The sequence below is a fragment of the Aegilops tauschii genome, chromosome 1 (genome assembly GCF_002575655.3).
Source record: "Aegilops tauschii subsp. strangulata cultivar AL8/78 chromosome 1, Aet v6.0, whole genome shotgun sequence".
In the NCBI taxonomy this organism is placed as follows: domain Eukaryota; kingdom Viridiplantae; phylum Streptophyta; class Magnoliopsida; order Poales; family Poaceae; genus Aegilops; species Aegilops tauschii.
Window position 1 is genome coordinate 54,565,770 of NC_053035.3, and position 16,952 is coordinate 54,582,721.

The 16,952-nt window shown below is 43.9% G+C and overlaps 1 pseudogene; it reads left to right on the top strand.

Annotated features, from left to right (window-relative positions):
- Positions 1-11,127: 11,127 nt before the first annotated feature.
- LOC109762259 (uncharacterized) lies at positions 11,128-16,179 on the top strand (annotated as a pseudogene).
- Positions 16,180-16,952: the final 773 nt, after the last annotated feature.

A 16,952-nucleotide genomic window follows, 5' to 3' on the forward strand; every position in this document is an offset into this window, starting at 1 on the left:
AACACTCTGTTTCCTTTTCGTAACATTTCGGTCCAACTGAGATGAGCGAATTGGTCCCACCGAGTTTGCCTGACCAACTCTCTGTTAGTCTATTACCAAAATCGGTCCCACCGAGTTTGTGTAATCGGTCTCACTGAGATTATGTTATGCCCTAACCCTAACGAAATCGGTCCCACCGAGTTGACGTGTCGGTCCCACCGAAATGCCTAACGGTCACATTATGAACCAAATCGGTCTGGCCGAGTTCTTTGAATCGGTCCCATCGAGTTTGGTGATTTGTGTGTAACGGTTAGATTTTGTGTGGACGCTATATATACCCCTCCACCCACTCTTCATTCGTGGAGAGAGCCATCAGAACATGCCTACACTTCCAACACATATTTTCTGAGAGAGAACCACCTACACTTGTGTTGAGGTCAAGATATTCCATTGGAACCACATAAATCTTGATCTCTAGCCTTCCCCAAGTTGCTTTCCACTCAAATCTTCTTTCCACCAAATCCAAATCCTGTGAGAGAGAGTTGAGTGTTGGGGAGACTATCATTTGAAGCACAAGAGCAAGGAGTTCATCATCAACACACCATTTGTTACTTCTTGGAGAGTGGTGTCTCCTAGATTGGCTAGGTGTCACTTGGGAGCCTCTGTCAAGATTGTGGAGTTGAACCAAGGAGTTTGTAAGGGCAAGGAGATCGCCTACTTCGTGAAGATCTACCCTAGTGAGGCAAGTCCTTCGTGAGCGACGGCCATGGTGGGATAGAAAAGGTTGCTTCTTCGTGGACCCTTCGTGGGTGGAGCCCTCCGTGGACTCGCGCAACCATTACCCTTCATGGGTTGAAGTCTCCATCAACGTGGATGTACGATAGCACCACCTATCGGAACCATGGATCAAAAATCTCCGTGTCAACATTGCGTTTGCTCCCTCGAACTCCGCCGTTTACCTTCATATGCAATTGTCTTACATTCCGCTGCTATACTCTTAGAATTGCATGTGTAGGTTGATTGCTTGACTTGTGCTAAGTTGCTAAAATCTGCCAACAACTAAAATTGGGAAAAGGCTAGATTTTTATTTGGTCAAGTAGTCTAATCACCCCCCCTCTAGACATACTTTCGATCCTACACCTGTAGGTACATATATGAGCGGTAATGATCCACGCTTCGATCCCTTTTGCGTATGGGGCAATGAGATATTCATGAACAAGCGTCAAGTGAGGAAACTAAGAAAGATTGTTAGGCGAAAGAAACTGGTGATTGGAATTAACCTCTTTATTTACACTTTGTCGAAGACAACAGTGAACTTTAGGATGGTAAGTAATGTGTTGGCTTTTCCCCTTGCCCACAACAAGTTACTCTATTAGACCTCAGTATTTGATATTTTTCTCTTTTCAGTGGTTTCCGAAGCTATTTACTGATGATTACCTTGCAAACTACATGACCGGAGTGGAGGCAACTAAGGTTAAAGTATATAATTCATGCTACCATGATAATGCTCTAGAAGTCTTCCTGAAGACGGTGAAGGATGGGCAGGCGATCGTCACAAGGGGTTGGACAAAAGTGGTTCGTGCCTATGACATGCAGGAAGGCACATTACGGGCATTCCGCTTCTTCAACACTGTCGGCAGTCAAAATGATTTACACTTGTGTCTTCACCTTTACCGCCTTTAAATATTGTGGTTCATCATAGTTAATTGCTGCCCAATCCTGTAATTACTGAACATATTGTACTGGAAATTTTATTTATGGATTCGTTGTTGAACCATTGTGCTGAGAATTTGAATTGCACGTTTCATATTTCAAAATTTCCAATTCGAATAATAAATTATAGGCAAAAATAAAAAGAGAACAGACGGTCATGGAACTTTGCAAACGGTTCTGGCAGTAAAAGTGCTTGTGATGGATAACCCAATGCCACACAGTTTTCTACATCAAATCGTGTGTGATGTAGTTCATGAAAGCAAACAATTAACCAAGGCAGAGCGTGTGTGATAGTTACACCTTTCACACACGAGTGTATACATAAAACTGTGTGGGATGTATATACGAACGGAAACATTTTCCCTGGATTGACTGTGTGGGATGTACATAAGAACGGAAACATATTCCTTGGATTGACTGTGTGTGATATACATACAAATGGAAATGTTTTTCTGGGATTCACCGTGTGGGATGTACATACCTACGGAAATGTTTTTCTAGGATTCACATACCTACAGAAATGAGTGGGTTTCGATGCCTCGCCCTATCGCACATGGCCCCAGCCTGTGTCCCAGGAGGGCCTATCCCCGACGATTTCTGGGTCGTGTGGGAAGGACCCCCTATCGCCCACACTCACTTGGCGACGGTTCCATATGCCGTCACGGGAAGGGGTTAAAAACCATTTGTATAGCACCGACGCGTACTAGTGATACTGTTCCATGATATACAACTCACTTCATGCGTCCGCGACCCCAAACTTGGCCTCGAGCGCATCCCACATATCCTTGCCGACCATGATGGTCATGAATGGATCGACAATCTTGTTGCCAAGAACACTCACAACAGCACCTCTGAAGAGGGTGTCTGTTGCCTGGAAAGCTTGCTCTTGCTCGGCAGTCAGCTCTCCCTCTGGCTTGCCTTTAGAGGCATGAAAACAGTTCATGGTGATAAGCCAAAGAACTTCCCTTGCACGCCACCTCTTATAGTTGACACCCTCAAACGGTGCGGGCTTGAGAGTTGCAGCAAAAGCAATAGGAGAAAATTGCCTACACATTTTAGGTTTTTGGATTGTTAAAAAATAAGGCATTTTTCTATTATGTTTAATCCAGAAAAACAATAGGTAAAACATGATCAACATGACAAAGAGAACAATTGAGACATGCAACTGATTGGTGAAACTAGTCATGGAGTTGAGATAATAAACAACGAGCAACAAATCCATGCACATCACTAGTAGCAGTAAACCACATGCTAGCCCTGACAGAGAGGATAAGATGACGTACAAAACAATAGTAGAAGATGCAGACGTGTCATTCGTCATGTCGTCGAAGAGGTTGTCGACGTCGGGGAAGAAGTCGTCGTTGGGGAACTCGTCGTCGAGGATGTCGTCGTTCGTAGCCACGATGAACAAAAATCCAGCAGTCGTGCAGAGGCACTCCGCAAAAACCTAATCGCCCCTCTCCTGTACCGGATCACAAGAGGCGGGGTTTCGGAGGCCTGCTGTCTCACTCCCCGGTGCACGCCGGGAAGCGAGATGGGAAAGAGATAAGCGGCGCAATGCTTTGGAATGAGATGAAGAGTTGTTGTGGTCTCGGAATAGCAGAGGAGTGACCTCTTATATACGTGAGAAGAGTTGAAACTGGCCCTTCATTAGTAGAAGAGAACCCGGTGCAATAAGCACCATTAAATAGACGCACTAAAAACCATTAAGGAGAGAAGAACGAGCGCACTAAAACTCACACGAAGTGTTCAGTTTCTTCTCCCATTTATGCGTCAATCGTTTCAACTTTCTTCTCGCGTGATAAAATAGCACATACACGTGGCATGGGTCAATTTTCCACACAACCTTGTCATGCATGAATGGGCCACATGAGCCTCTGGGATTTACTTTGAAATATTGGCAGAAAATATGAATTATTATATGGGCTAGGCCCAATAATTCCAACAGAACCGCCACCTGCACCTGCTTCGCGCCGCTGCTCGTCCGATGTGGCCCTCCAGCCGCTCCCGCTTTGTGCTGCACATGCGCTGTTGTCCGCCAATGCGCCGCTGCTCCCCGCGCCGTCGCCTAACCGGCCGACCCCACAACCACCACGGGAGGAGTGGTTGAGTCAGCGACGGCACCCTCGAAGACAACTCGATGGCGAAGAAGGGCGGCGCACGGTTGAGGGTGAGGGGATTCAATTGGGATCTATTTCACTTTTTTCGGGCGTGATTGCAGGATGCAGGGGTTGCGGGCGCGGTGTGGGATATGGCCGAGTTTTCATCCGCCCCCCGAAATTGCTAAACACACTTTTGATAAGGATTAGTAGTATGTTGACGGCTAGATTAAAAGAAGTGGGTTCGATCGTGGGGCTCTTGTTGCTCTGGGTTATTGTGTGTACGTTATGTGGGGTGTGCTTAGTGATGAATATGTTTGCTTGTTTAATAGTAGTATAGAAGTATAAATATAGAAGTATAGATAGCAAATCCGAATTCTCACGGTCCTAAAAAAACCAAGACACGAAGGTATTGTCGTCCTCGCAGGCCACCTCAGTTGCCGTCGACAGGTATCGTTGTGCTCGCGAGCTCGCCTCTGTGTCGATCACTCCGACCCGCGCGAAACTCTAGAGGCGCCACGCCTCCCCGTTGCGAGCCCCCGCCGGCAGATCCAACACTGCAGCTACCGGTGGCCGCGTTACCAATCTAAGCTTTCCATCACGATCTTTACAAGAAATCCCCGCGTTGGTTCGAAGGGGAGATTTCTTTTCTTCTTCTTCTTGTCAATTTTTGTGCAATCTAGTCAATCGGTTAACCCCTCCAAAATCTTCTAGTGAATCAAGTTAACCCTAGTTGTTCACAAAAAAACAAGCCCTCGGGGGTTCGAATAGGAGGTTTCTCTACTGTTGGAAATATGAGCAATTTACCAAATGATTTTATTATCAGAAATACTAGATAAAGCACGACTAGTATAGCAGTAATAAAACAAGTCATGCGATTTGATAAAGAGAAGGTAAACAACATCTTCATATATGAACTGTAACTAAACACATCTAGAGCAGATAGTATAGCAAGTTGCATATATGAAACAGAGTCTAACATATCTAGGGCAAACACTAGAACAAGGAACTGTAGCAGGTCTCTAACAGAAAGAGGAAGAACACGTACGGGACAGCAGCAGCAGAAGCACTGGACTTGGGGTCGACATCCTCTCCAGCCATGTCGTCGATGAGGTTGTTGACGTCGGGGAAGAAGTCGTCGTCGGGGAAGTAGTCGTCGGAGTCCGTGATGAAAAAGTCAGTAGTCGCGCGGAGCGCTCCCCAAAAACCATATCACCCTTCTCCCGTACAAGACTCGAAGTGGTGCGGTTTCGGAGGCCTACTGTCCCGACTCGCGGTGCACGCCGCAAGCCGGGATGAGGAAGACAGTAGCAGCTCAGAGATTGGAACCGGTGGCGAGAGGAAGAAGAAGTTCTGGTGCACCTCTCTGAGAGGAGCGACCTCCCTTTTATAGGCGCAAGAGAAGGAGGCGAGAGGGCAGCGACGGGAGGCGAAACAAAGAGAAGGAGATGAAGCGAATAGCCAGCAGCCGAAGGGCTGCACCGTTCGCATTCAAACTTCACTTTCGCAAAAATCTTTTCAGCTTCCGTGTGACCTTTCGTATACCCGTAGTGCGTGGCAAAAATTTAGACATCGACTCGGCTCATTCCCGCAACCCGCGACGCATCGTGATGAGGCGTGGCATGGCGAGGCGGGCGGCGGAGGAGGAGCGCATGTGGATGTCCCTCTTGTTCTAATGCTCATACAAGTGGGGAAAGAACCTCCCTTATAAAGAGGTCCAACTCCCTCTAAACTAGCAATGTGGGACTAAACTTTTGTTCTACCTCTTGCCTTGCACGAATGGGCTGCGTGGGCCTCTAGGATTTATTAGGAATTTCTGAAACTGTTATTGGGCTAGGCCCAAAATAGACAAAATTCCAGCAATCCCCCACCAGATCCCAGACGCACACAAAATTTGCCTTTGGTTCCAAAACACTGTTTTATATACCAGATCCCAGTGGTCTGCTTGCAAGACTTCCAAGAAACAGCGCCACCTCCATGAGTGAATACATACCCGCTCGTGGCCTTTATCTCATCAGCATGTGAGATCCAGTTTGAGTCACTATACCCTTCAAGCACCTTTGGGTGCCCAGTATAGTGAATTCCATAATTCACAGTGCCTTTCAAATAACGCAAAACTCTCTCTAGAGCTTTCCAATGCACATCTCCTGGTTTTGAAACAAACCGACTCAGTTTGCTAACAGCAAAAGAGATGTCAGGTCTTGTAGCACTAGCTAAGTACATAAGCGAGCCAATAATCTGAGAATACTTCAATTGGTCTCTAGCAATTCTTCGATTCTTTCGAAGCAACACACTAGCATCATATGGTGTTGGAGAGGGCTTGCAGTCACTGTAGCCAAAGCGACTCAAGATCTTTTCCACATAGTGAGATTGAAGCAATGTAATCCCACCATCATCGTCTCTCAACAACTTGATGTTCAGAATGACATCAGCCACTCCTAAATCCTTCATCTCAAAGCAACGAGATAGGAAATCCTTAACCTCCTTAATAACATTCAGATTTGTTCCGAAAATTAGTATGTCATCAACATACAAGCAAAGGATAACTCCCTCGCCCCCACCATGGCGATAGTACACACATTTGTCAGCTTCGTTTACAACAAAGCCTGCAGCTGTTAAAGTTCTTTCAAACTTCTCATGCCACTGTCTGGGTGCTTGCTTAAGTCCGTACAAAGACTTCAGCAACTTGCACACTTTCCCTTCCTGACCATCTATTACAAACCCATCTGGTTGTTCCATATAAATTTCCTCGTCCAACTCTCCATTTAGGAAAGCAGTCTTAACATCCATTTGATGAACGAGAAGACCATGTGAGGCAGCTAGTGAAAGTAGAACTCGAATAGTGGTCAGTCGAGCCACAGGTGAGTAAGTATCAAAGAAGTCTTCACCTTCCTTTTGGGTATAACCCTTAGCCACGAGCCGAGCCTTGTACTTTTCAATAGTACCATCAGGCCTAAGCTTCTTCTTGAATACCCATTTGCATCCTATAGGTTTGCACCCATAAGGACGATCAGTTATCTCCCAAGTTTCATTCGCCAAGATGGAATCCATCTCGCTACGAACCGCTTCCTTCCAGTAGTCAGCATCTTCAGATGCATAGGCCTCTGAAATAAAACTGGGAGTGTCATCTATGAGATACACAAGAAAATCATCACCAAAGGACTTTGCAGTCCTCTGTCTCTTGCTCCTAGTAGGAACTTCATTGTTTTCCTCCACAGGACTTTCAAAGTGTTCCATCGAAATGGCAGGTTTGGTAATTGTAACTGGTTCCTGATTCGATGAACTAGGCATCTCCTGATTAGATGAGGTAGCCATATCCTTCATGGGAAAGATATCTTCAAATAAAGTCGCATCATTCGACTCCATGATCGTACCGACATGCATGTCAGGTACCTCCGATTTTACAACCAAGAATCTATAGCCAATGCTATGAAAAGCATATCCCAGAAAAACACAATCCACAGTCTTTGGTCCAAGCTTCCGCTTCTTTGGAATTGGAACATTGACTTTCGCCAAACAACCCCATGTTCACAGATAAGAGAGTTTTAACCTTTTCTTCTCCCATTCCTCGAATGGAGTTATCTCTTTGTTCTTTGTGGGGACTCGGTTTAGGACATGGCATGCTATCAATATCGCCTCCACCCACCATGCCTTGGAGAGACCTGATGTGTCTAACATGGCGTTAACCAAATCAGTTAGAGTACGGTTCTTTCTTTCGGCCACCCCATTTGACTGAGGTGAGTAGGGAGGCGTCCTCTCATGGATTATACCATGTTCCGCACAAAGAGCATCAAATTCATTGGAAAAATACTCTCCACCATGGTCGGACCTAAGCCTCTTGATTTTTCGATCAAGTTGGTTTTCCACTTCAGCTTTATAGATCTTGAAAAAGTTCAAAGCCTCATCCTTAGATTTCAGAAGATACACACAGCAGTATCTAGTGGAGTCATCAATTAACGTCATGAAATATTTCTTTCCACCTTTTGTCAAAACACCATTCATTTCACATAGATCTGAATGTATGAGCTCTAGTGGTGCAAGATTTCTCGTTTCCGCAGTCATGTGAGACTTGCGAGGTTGCTTAGCTTGCACACACACTTGACACTTAGATCCCTTGATAGTGGTGAAACTAGGGATTAAGTTTCAACTTCGCTAGTCGCGACATGCAACCAAAGTTAACATGACAAAGACGTGAATGCCACACATTTGATTCACTATTGTTGCAAATATGATTAACAACTTTATTGCAAACGTCTGATAAGGATAAACGAAACAGGCCTCCTGACTCATAAACTTTACCAACAAAGGTTCCATACTTGGATATTACAAATTTATTCGACTCAAAGACAAGCTTGTAGCCATCTCTACACAGAAGAGATCCGCTAACAAGATTTTTATTGACGGAGGGGACATAATGCACGTTCTTCAGCCACACGATCTTCCCCGAAGTAAACTTCAGATCGACCGTGCCAACACCACGAACAGAAGCACTTGAACCGTTGCCCATCAGCACGGTTGAAGTCCCTGCGGTCTGATAAGACGAAAACATGGAAATATCACCGCATACATGCACATTAGCACCCGTGTCAATCAACCAATCAGGAGAATGACATACTGAAAGAATAGTGGGAAATATACCATACCCAGCATCCTTCATGTCAGTGTCTCCAATGACAACATTAGCGGTCTTGCCGCCTTTCCCAGGATGACGCTTGTCATAGCGATTAGGGCAACTAGGAGACCAATGATCAGGATCCACACACACATGACAAGCACCTTTCTTCTTGTCATTCTTCTTCTTGAAGTTCGTGTGTTGCACAGCCTTGTTCTTCCCATCAAACTTTGCTTTACCATCAAACTTGCCCTTGTTCTTGAACTTGTGGGGCTGGAAGTTCTTCTTCTGTACCAGATTGGCACTAGATCCTCCCTCAATACCTCGAGCACGTGTGTCCTTTGCTCTCGCCTTTTCTTCCACATCAAGAGTACCAATGAGATCCGGGACGGAAAACTCCTGTCTCTTATGCTTCAGTAAGGTAGCAAAGTTCCTCCATGAAGGAGGAAGCTTAGTGATTATACCTCCGGCAACAAACTTGTCCGATAGCATACAATTGAAGTGCTCAAGTTCTCTAGCAAATGACTGTATCCCATGAGCTTGCTCAACCACGGAGCGCTCTTCAGTCATCCTGTAATCATAGAATTGCTCCATGATGTACAGCTCAGTGCCAGCATCTGAGACCCCAAACTTGGCCTCGAGTGCATCCCACATATCTTTTCCATTATCAATTGACGCATAAGCATCAACTATGTTCTCACCAAGAACACTCAAGAGAGCATCCTTAAACAGAGTATCCATTTTTTGAAAAGCTTGTGCCTGTTGAGCATCAAGCTCTCCTTCAGGTTTGCCAAGAGTGGCGTCATAGCAACTCATGGTTTGAAACCATAAGACTGCTCTCACGCGCCACCTCTTATAGTGGATACCCTCAAACATAGGAGGTTTCATGGAAGCAGCAAAACCACTCGGGGTAAATTGCCTATAATAAGGTTTTTGGATTGTTGGAAATATGAGCAATTTACCAAATGATTTTATTATCAGAAATACTAGATAAAGCACGACTAGTATAGCAGTGATAAAACAAGTCATGCGATTCGATAAAGAGAAGGTAAACAACATCTTCATATATGAACTGTAACTAAACACATCTAGAGCATATAGTATAGCAAGTTGCATATATGAAACAGAGTCTAACATATCTAGGGCAAACACTAGAACAAGGAACTGTAGCAGGGTCTCTAACAAAAAGAGGAAGAACACGTACGGGACAGCAGCAGCAGAAGCACTGGACTTGGGGTCGACATGCTCTCCAGCCATGTCGTCGATGAGGTTGTCGACGTCGGGGAAGAAGTCGTCGTCGGGAAAGTAGTCGTCGGAGTCCGTGATGGAAAAGTCAGTAGTCACGCGGAGCGCTCCCCAAAAACCTTATCACCCTTCTCCCGTACAGGACTCGAAGTGGTGGGGTTTCGGAGGCCTACTGTCCCGACTCGCGGTGCACGCCGCAAGCCGGGATGAGGAAGACAGCAGCAGCTCATAGATTGGAACCGGTGGCGAGAGGAAGAAGAAGTTCTGGTGCGCCTCTCTGAGAGGAGCGACTTCCCTTTTATAGGCGCAAGAGAAGGAGGCGAGAGGGCAATGACGGGAGGCGAAACGAAGAGACGGAGATGAAGCGAACAGCCAGCAGCCGAAGGGCTGCACCGTTCGCATTCGAACTCCACTTTCGCAAAAATCTTTTCAGCTTTCGTGTGACCTTTCGTATACCCGTAGTGCGTCGCAAAAATTTAGACCGTGGCGCGGCGGCGGAGGAGGAGCGCACGTGGATGTCCCTCTTGTTCTCATACTCATACAAGTGGGGAAAGAACCTCCCTTATAAAGAGGTCCAACTCGCTCTAAACTAGCAATGTGGGACTAAACTTTTATTCCACCTCTTGCCTTGCACGAATGGGCTGCGTGGGCCTCTAGGATTTATTAAGAATTTCTGAAACTACTATTGGACTGGGCCCAAAATAGACAAAATTCCAGCATCTGCAATCCATCAACAAAAGGAAACCAAATTTTCACCTAGTTGCGGTGTTTTGGTTTACTCACATCCATTCTTCTGTCAGGGTAACTGCTGCTTCTGTCTCTTTCGCTCTCCCCGGTGCCTCATTATGCTGTTGCCTCTAGCACCGTTGATGCTTGGAATCTTGCTGTTGGAAACTTGGAATCAGTTGCCGTTCCTTGCAGCGTTCTCTGATTTGACGTTGCCCCTATATGTGTGGCAAAAGTCTCGCCTAGAGTCTTAAACTGAGGTTTGTTGCACGCATGCAGGTCGGAATTGCAGCTTCTACTAAGGTTAATCGGCCGTCCAACTTCAGGTTAGTTCCTTCAGTATTCGGTTCCTCATACCACATTGTGGGCAGGAGGAGCAGGATGGTTCATCGTTGAATGGTTGCGTAAGGGTTCCGATATTGTAGAGGAGAACCCTATCTTTTGGAAGATCCAATTTCATATAGAAATACACTCTTCCAAACTATTGGTGTACTTGACATCAATTTGTTTTGTTTCTTTGTTTCTGAATCAACTAGCACCTTAGGGTAATGAACACCTTAGAGTAGAGCCTGATGCAGAATTGCAGAGGTATCACACTGAATGACGATTAGGTCCCAACAGCCTCTCCTAAATATGATTCGAGCATTCCGTCACATTGTCTAGCAGTAGCGCGCTAAAATTTGGCATATCAGCACGATGCCAAATTGGATTGACATAATAATCCAATGGTATGTTCCCTTTTCCTTTCAGCCAATGCCGCTGAAAACAGTCGACAGAACTGAGGCAGCAGGAGCTCTTCATCACCAAGATAAATATAATAGTAAAGGTGCAACTGTTGGATCGCTCACTGGTGATCCCGATGATCCATGGAACCCTCCCCGCCCACCTCCTCATCCCTGGATTCTGGCCTTAGAGTGCCCTCATCAGTTTAGCGTGAAGGTAAATTAACTTGCCCCCCTCTTCTTATTGCATTCCTTTATAGTGGTTCTTGACTGATTATTCCTCTCTTTTAGTACATGCGTCAAATTGCGGATTTCCTTTCTGAAGTCAGAGCCGCCAACATAATCGTCCCAGACCGCACTCCTAAGGTTCTTTATACTTGTTCATTTCGCACGGTTGACATATCATTTGGCATCTTAGTAACGCTCTTCGTGTTTTCCCTGCAATACTTTTTGGAAGCTATCTTGTATACGGAGTACTTCAACATGATAATTTACACCCTCAGTTATTACATGAGTGTAGGTTCCACCCTAAACTCTTGAAACCACCCACATCATTCAGGAAAATTTTATAAGTCTTGAAATGAGAACTATTATTCTAGATAATGGTTTGAGAACAGGCTCACACATACTCCTACATTATATGAAAAATAACTTTCACAAACAAAAAGAGTGTCTCAAGTAACACATTTTTCACCAAAACAGAAAATATCCAGGAAACAAGTAATGTTCTTTTTCCCGCCAAATCTCATTTTTTTCGATGTTTCAGAATTTCTAATAAAAAATGATGGAATACCATGAAGGAAAAAATTGTGACATGCCAAACATATGCCAACGATGTAGCCTACACGTAAGCGTCACTTCATTCGAAACTGCTTTCAGACGGACAAAACAATTTTAAGAGCTGAAAATTGCATGATGTTAATAGTGGGGGATCAGCTTTGGATGCTAAAAGTTTCACTCGCGCAATAGTTGACGGATGGGAAGTGCATGTTTTCCTAATTTCATTAACATAAGATGTCTTCATAGGATATATACTTCTCCTGTTATGTATTGTTAGCAGGATAGCTGAACTGATTGCTTTTCACCTTGTTTAAACATGGATGGATCCATCTAGGAGAGGCGCACAAAGTTTTATGAGATATTTGACCGCTTCATGACCACCTTAGAAAAAGATAGTGCTCTGGGCTTCCTCCGCCTCTTCGATAAGTATAGGCAGCACCTTGTTTATGGATATGTTATCACTCCACAAAGCTTTAACTTAATTATTGCAATGAATGCCCTGCGTTGCGCTAAGTTTGTTTTGAAGGGGAAGGCGCCTAGGCTCTGTGGGATGCGCGCCAACCCCAACTACATTACCAACTTTGGGTTCTTCCCCCTTCACCAAGCTGTTGAGTCATTCTCCGCTGACATGGTTGAGGTACTGCTCCAACATGGTGCATTGGCCAATCTACGCACCTCGGGGAATATAATCATCGAGGGCCTCCTTCCACTCCATGTTGCCATCGAGAACACTTGCCAGCACAAGTATCTGGAGGACAATCTGTTAGCTGACCAGAACTATATGAAGGGGAATGTCGAGTACATCTACAAGCTCATATATCTGCTTTGCCTGCCTGAGATGGTTTGTTTTAAATCCCTCCAAACATCAGTTACTACTTTGGTTACATAAGAGCAGAGAAGAAGTTCAGCTTCATGCCAGATATTTAACTCGACTGCTCCTACAGTGTTTAAGAACTGACAATCTGTTGCTTTGTATAGTTCAGCTTGTGAGAAAGAATAGTCTGCCTCTGTAAATTTTTCTGTATTTATGTCTGTACTTGAGTAGGAGGCACTGTTTCTTTTGAATTGAAGGAGAAATGAGTCAAATTTGTCTGCAATTACAAGTTTTTGTTAGCTTCTCTTGTTGATAATTTAATGTCAATCCTTCTTTATTACATAGAATGTCACCACTTTAGATTAAAACTGTTATGCATTGGTGACTTATGCAGAAGATCTTCTTGGACACGACTAGGGTGCTTGCAAGTCACACAGATAATGTAGTAGATGAGCTCTGGGATTGCATAAAGCATGGGAAGCTTGTCCCTGCAGCTATTTTGCTCTTCGCGGCTCATAGGCATTTCCGCAAGCTCAATGGATTTGATACGATCAAGACTCTTATCGAGGATTCTGTGTTTGACCTAGAAAGGGAGGGGTGTGGATTAAAAAGTGGTAAAAATACTAAGGCAGCAAAGCAGCGGAAAGAGAAGAAAGTACAATTTAGTAACACATTGGTGCTTGTTAGGATAATTCTCAAAGCTGGTGATGCTCTTGACGAATATATTCAAACTCATTCAAAGGTACCGTGTTTCGTTAGATCACATCTTCAATGTCTTAGGTGTCTATTTTTTTCTTCTATTGAATATATTTTAATATGTTAATGTTAGGATAACTTGTACTCCCTCTGTCCCATAATATAAGAGCGTTTTTGACACTAGTGTAGTGTCAAAAACGCTCTTATATTATGGGACGGAGGGAGTAATATTTATTGTAGAGAGAGAATATTGCATAACATGTCCCTTGCTGACCAACATGAAAAGAACAAAATTTCTGATGTATTACTTTGTATGGCCTCTGTGAATAATTAATAAAATGGCCGCATGCATCGTTCAGATGCAGAGGCCAGGGATCTATCCTTCTTTTCAAAAAAAAACATGAAAAGAACAAAATTTCTATATCTAAATCGTTTTCTGTGATGTGCTCTTCTCATAGCTTTTTGAACCAAGTTTGTTATCAATCCAATGCTAATATCCAGTGGATCGCAGTCTAATGACTTGGATTTCCTCCTTTTATGAAATCTGTCCAATATATTCTGAAAAATGTACAATACAAGTATTTTCTGTACATGTAGAAATAAATTTATCATGCAGGGAAAGCCATAGCAACACTATAAAGCTATTTCTTTATGGTAGTTACTGCCATATGGTAGAAGTGTACTCATATGTGTCTGCTGAGTGCGTTCGAGGTTTCTAGTGGTAGTCTAGTGTTTAAGCCCTCTGCACATGACCTTTTGGGTATACGGAGCATATCAATGCATAGCACCTGAGTTAAACCAAATTTTGCATACCTAGTGTTAGCTTCGATACATATAAAGTATTCCCTCCGTAAACTAATATAAGAGCGTTTAGATTACTAAAGTAGTGTTCTAAACGCTCTTATATTAATTTACAGAGGGAGCAAAAAAAATATCAGTTAGCTTACAGAAAATAATAATTATGCAGGCATCTCATGAGGAGGTCCTTGCAAAGGTTTCAGAAGTTCTCCAGAATTATGATGTTGGTCCTAGTGGAAAAGTAATCTGCATCGAAGACCTTGTCTGGTTTGATTTTTTTTATTTCCTTCTGCGTCTATTCTTTTTGTACATGTAGATGATCTACCTAACAATGTTTTAATTATTTCTTCCACATGCTCTTGTAGTCGCCCGTATGCTTGTCCACTGCCGGACAATGTGTTGCATGAACATGGTGCGTGCTTGTTTCAGAACCTGGTATTTTTGTGCTTCTGTAACAATTTGCAAAATGAGCCGTAATAATTCTGTAATCGGAAGCAGGGGAAACAGACTTGACAAATGCAGCCATAGGATCGTCTACACTGGAAGTCAAGGCAAAAATTGTATGGGTATTTGAACTTGTGCCTTTCGACTTTTATTGTTCTTATTATTTTGCTTCATGCTGAAAATCGTTTTTTTACTAAATTTGGTAATTTAGGCTTTCATTTCTTTCTGCTGTTTACATGTTAATACCGAGTATAAAATGTCATCAAGTTCATTCGATGACAATTTTTATCAGGACACTGAAGTTCATCATGTGGCTGTAGTGCCATTCAAATCTTTTACTGCAAGGGTATTGTATCATCCCATATTTTAGCGTGACATGTACAAATTCAAGAGTCCTATAATGGCTAGAGATAAAACACTTGTTTTCTCTTTTCTAAAGATAACTGATGCTATGGAACTGATCTGTCTGGTTAGTGTGGTCAAATTATATGGGTAAGACTCACATATGTTTTGTTTTTGTTCCCCCTTTTTACCTGACTAGGGGCTCCATTTATTTGTGTAGTTAGTGGATGACTCAATGACAATAACCTAAAAAAGGGCCATGTACATGTTGTTGATCACGCTGAGTTTATGTTTTGTGTCTTCTTGACCACGATATCTTGATTATTTTTACGTGTTAACCAGGCCGCGAAAAGGAAGCCACGCAGAGGACAGAACCTTTGGTACGCAAGAGATCAGTTTCTTCCTGTCTGGAGATCAGTGCTAACATGTCAGTTCAATGTGAGGACCTTTCCATCATATGCACCACGCAAAGAGATGCCAGATACCCGATATGATGGCGTCCAGAAGAAAGCGACTGATCGAAGGTCTTCCTCTAACGTTCGTCTTGGCATGTTGGACTTGTTGGAGAGCAGGTCTCAGAAATTAGCAAGTGGTCCGAAATCAGCGACTAGTTACCGATCACGAAGGCCGTTTGGCACTGCTGCATCGACTGTCCTGAAGATGTTGAAGCGCGCATGATGATGGAAGGTGTAATAGTTTGCTAGCATAGTCGAACCGTCGGGCAGGGGTAGGATTGAGCCGAACTAAAAAGCCTATTGTGGAAATGGACTTTCGACTGTGCAGGTGCCCAGACGAACAAGCAACCATCATTCTCCCTGCAATCAAGTGCAGGATGGTTCTGTTTTGCCCGCGCCGATGGATGAGTGCTGGATAGGTATCTGTTGCTGTTTGTTTCACAAGTAGTGGTATCTTCCCGAAGATGTATTTTTCAGAGGCTGGAGTTAGCCTGAGCCTTGGTTATGTATGAAATATGAAAAACTGTTCGTCAGCGAGACCAGGGAGCTGGGTTGTGTTGAGAGAGCACGCTGTGTTGTTTTCCCATGCCAGATGTGCTGGCTTTACCGCCATACCATCTGCTTTCCATCTCGCCGCCGTCAGGGCATCGCCGGGCAAAGCCCGCCGGCGCTGGCGGGGGGCCTGATCGGGGGTGGCTTTGCTTGTGGAGGAGTTGGAGGGCTATTGCGGGATGAAGCAGGTGTGCTTGGGTGACGGTCTTTGTCAGGCAGTGCTCGACGGCGGCGTTGGTCATCCAGTGCTGTGATCTTCAACGACAACCTAGGTCATCGAAGAAAAGGCAATCAGTACATGGTCCTGGACGGCGGCGGCATCGGATCCGAACCTGTCGTGCAACGCGGTGATTTTTTTTTTAGGTTTTCTTTAGGATGTCCTCGAGTTTGGTTTGGGGCGGCAAGACGGTGGTTTTCAGTGAATCCGTCTGGATTCGACCATTTTTTATGGTCTTTGGAGTTTTTACAGACTCTTATCGAAATTTTCTTCTTGGTGGCGATTTTCTTCGCGGACGACTTTCTGGACGCTGCTTCTACAAGTTCCTGGGTTTAAAAAAGCTTGCTCCGCCAAGGTGGAGGACCAGAGATGGGAGGACGTATCTGATGCACCGGGTCATTTGGTGCTACTGGTGCACCGAACTTTCTTAGAACATTTTCAAATGATTGAAAAAATTCTGGAAAAATATGTAGCACATTCACATAACAATAATGTATGTTGTTACAAAAATTCAAATCAAAATTTGAAACATAGTTTGAGATACAACAATGACAAATTCAACATTGAGTAGTACATAACACAAGTTAGCTTTAGATTTGGCTCATTATCACATTGATGTCAAATTTATCATTTTTTGTATCTCGAGTAATGTTTTGAATTTTGATAAGAAATTTTATGACAACATACATTGATGTTATTGCCAATGTGTTAAAAAATTATATTTTTTTTGAAACATTTTAAAATGTGTTAATGCGTCC